Consider the following 3,800-nt stretch of genomic DNA (forward strand, 5'->3'; position numbering starts at 1 on the left):
ATGCCACTTTTTAAAAACATGCCTTAATGATTCCCCATTACTCATTAAGTAAACGCCAAGTGTCTTTCCTTGGCACTCACAGTGTCTGTAATCTGATTGCACTAATTTATAAAGTCCCAGGAGGCAGCACTCGCTTGTCACTGCAGCACCCCTGCTGGCTAGCATGGGGCTGACACACCATACATGCTCCAACTGTTGCTGGAATTGATGAGGATACGGATGAGAAAGAGAGGAAGTAACGATCTCTATGGCATAATCCTTTATTTCTCTCTCATAGACAAATTCCATCATTCACCATATTGTAACTTTTTTTGCAAGTCAACAAGATGCAAAACACCCCATTAGGTAAGCAATGTATAAGGTGCTCTGAGGTGACCTCCTTTCCCTCAGTCTGTGTGTTCATTTCCAGACCACAAGCTCTGCTGACAGGATGGCTTTCCCGTGTAGTCTGTGCAAATCCTCCCATCTTTGAAACGCATCTTTAGTTCCCTCCTCCAGTCCTAGATTGTTAGTGTAATCATTTTGTTTTCACCCTTAGTTAGAGCTCTTCAATTTGTATGGTTTATTAAATTGTAACCATTTTATGTTTTTAAATATTGTCCTATTTATTCTGTTAGATTTTGCATTTGAAAGTGAATGCTTGCATCTCAAGAGCCTTCACGTTCCTTGGGAAGTACAGTAACTCCCAGTCACTCCACAGAGCATTGAGTATTGCAGCACCCAACACCCGTCTGCGCTCTATGCGCTACCGTACAGTTCGCAAGCCAGGCAAGGGGCTGGAGATTGAAACACATAGAGACAGACAGAGAGAGGCAGGGGTCATCCTTGATGCCAGAATGCCCCAAGAATGCCCCCTTTATTGTGTCCAGGGACGCCAGCCAAATTCACCAGAAACCATTCCCCTGCCATCAGGAACTCCTGAGGGTCTCGTGCTCAGAGCAGCTGTAGGTATTCAGATCAGGAGAAAACAAGAAATTCAGGATCTGGGGGTTCACAGCTCCCACAGAGTATGTGTGGTGGGAATAATGCCAGGGATTGTAATGTATTTAACAAAAACTAGTAAAATGCCTAACTGTGTCGCTCTTAACAGTACTTATGCACATCAGTGCACTCGTTACCCCTGAGGGCTTTATCTCAGGACATCATCATTGTTTTATAAAGCTAAGGCTGAGATAGAATGAGAGAGATATAGTAACATGTCTAAGACTCAAACCACTGAAAAGAACAGATTATAAATTAGGGTCCTGGGGTATAGTTCAGTGGTAGGATATTTGCCTGGCATGCACAAGGTTCTGAATTCGATTCCTGGTATTTAAAAACCAACAGTATGACCGTTCTCTGATAGTCCCTCAGAAGTATGACATCAGCAAAGTTACATCCCTGGCTGTCGATGGTGAAAATTCCCGAGGAAAGGCGATGTGTTTCTTCTTCCAGAAGGTGTGCAGATAAAGCCTGTGTCCAGTAATTTGTTTATTCTTTGTTCTCAGAGCCCCTGAATGTCATAGATGCTCTGAACCTTCTCTTGTAAAATTCCCAGGAGGAAGACAGGCAGTTGGTAGAAGATACAACAGAATCTGAAGGAGGAAAAAAAAAAAAGACACTGGTTACAGCCCAGGCAATGAAGCACTAGTGTATCTGTGACTCCACAGTATTCAACCAAAGAATGAAGTCCTGTCTTTTGAGAAACCACAAAAGGAACTGGGGGTTGTTACTTTAAGGCACAGGCCGTCAGGTGCTCCATGATCTGCTCATGTGTGGATTCTTGGGAAGCTGATCTCATGGAGTAGAACGGCAGTTACAGGAGATGGGGAGAGATACAGAAAGGCAAGGACCAGGCAAGGTAGATCAATGGTTGTTACATTAAAGTTAGATAGGAACAGGAAGATCTGCTGTGCAATAGCACAGCACATTGATGTTAAAGAAAACAGCATGGACAGATTTTTTTTTCATTCAATTAAAATATAAGCAGATCATTTTGCAGGCAAACGGATGAAGCTAGAAAACATCATTTTGAGTGAGGTAACCCAGACCCAGAAAGACAATTATCACATGTACTCACTCATAAGTGGGTTTTAAACATAAAACAAAGAAAACCAGCCCACAAATTACAATCCCAGAGAACCTAGACAACAATGAGGACCCTAAGAGAGACATACATGGATCTAATCTACATGGGAAGTAGAAAAATACAAGATCTCCTGAGTAAATTGGGAGCATGGGGACCTTGGGAGAGGGTAGAAGGGGAGGTGAGAGGCAGGGGGGGGGAGCAGAGAAAAATGTAGAGCTCAATAAAAATAAATAGAAAAAGAAAAAAGAAAATATATAATCAGATCATCTTTTCATTCCCTCTCCTCCCCTTCCCATGTCCTCCTAACGCCCACTAAATTTGCAGCCTCCTCTTCTTGACCTGCTGCTTGCTGCTATTTATACAAATAAACATATATATATATATACCTGCTTAGGATAGATTTTTCAAAGATAAAAGAGGATTTTTAAAGTTCTCGCCATAATAAATGAAAACCCTTTGAAAAGATAGGTATATTTGAACTTAAACATTATACTGTGTGTGGGGCTGAAGAGATGCTCAGCATCTAGAGCATTAACTGTTCCTGCAGAGGGGCCAAATTTGGTTCCTAGCATCCACACGAGGCAGCTCCCATAACTCCAGCTCCAATGGGATCCAAACATCTGGCCTTCATGAGCACCTATCCTCATAGCACATAACCACACATACACAAAGAATCTTAAATAATAATAATTTCAAATAAATAAATATGATTTTAAAGTTGTACAGTGCATACTCACATCAACATACCAGAGATCATCCAATTAATAAGTGTAATTTTATTTGCTAACTTGCTGTTCTGGGAATGAAACCCAGGGACTTGCGAATGCAATAAAAATGTTCTACCATTGAGCTACACTTTCATACAATTTCTACATTTTTGTGTGTTAGCCAATAATGAATTTAATTTCTTTAAAGATGCTGTGTCTACTCTTTTTTTGTCTTACTTTGAATCCAAAATAGAATCCACTCCTTTATATAACTCTACTATTTCTAGAACAGTCATGGGGAATATTGAGAGGGTGCTGTGGGTAAAGGTGCCTGCCACAAGGCCTAACAGCCTGCACTCGATCCCTGGGACTCATGTGAGGGAAGAAGTGACTCCTCAAGTTGTCTGACATCCCCCCGTGGCACACATGCCCACAAAAATACACACATGCACACACATGTGCATATGAAATACCTTTTTTGGTTTTCATAAAGAGCACTCGTGGAATACTTTGTTATAAGTGTTTAGTATATCTTTTCCTTTATTGGGTTGTCACTGCTAATAGATATACAGAAAGAATAGCCTTTCCAAATTTTAACCCCAGGTAACCAGCCCACACACGCTTGCCACATAAGAAGATGGGGTTTGAGCTTGTTGGAGCCTGTTTTCGCTCTGGTTGCGTTGAGGATTACCGTTCAAACTAAGCGAGTTAAGTGAAACATCTGTGGAATGTTGGAAGACGGTGGCCGCTCAGAAACAGAACTGTTCCCTAACTCAGCAGAGTGGTAAATACAAGGCGAGCGCAGTGAAGGGGGCGACAAGCAGGAGGAAAACAGGGTGCTCGGCGCTGGGAGGAAGGAGCTGCCTTTCTGCAGATTGAGAGACTTTCTGGGGCAGGTGCAAGGCCACCCCACAGAACTGCTGAGCACATCCTGTCTTCACCCACCTCGCTCACTCGAATGACGATGCGGCATCTCCTATACTTCCCACACATCTTCATCCTCTCTTGTCAATGATGCCTGAGAC

The 3,800-nt window shown here is 42.4% G+C and overlaps 1 long non-coding RNA gene across 1 annotated transcript; it reads right to left on the reverse strand.

Annotated features, from left to right (window-relative positions):
• Positions 1 to 244: 244 nt before the first annotated feature.
• On the reverse strand, positions 245 to 3,800 carry LOC142832787 (uncharacterized). The gene is made up of 2 exons (XR_012907274.1): positions 3,721 to 3,800; positions 245 to 1,574 (listed from the first exon to the last, which is right to left on the reverse strand). It is a non-coding gene; the product is annotated as an uncharacterized LOC142832787 (long non-coding RNA).

The sequence above is a fragment of the Microtus pennsylvanicus genome, chromosome 12 (genome assembly GCF_037038515.1).
Source record: "Microtus pennsylvanicus isolate mMicPen1 chromosome 12, mMicPen1.hap1, whole genome shotgun sequence".
Classification (NCBI taxonomy): Eukaryota; Metazoa; Chordata; class Mammalia; order Rodentia; family Cricetidae; genus Microtus; species Microtus pennsylvanicus.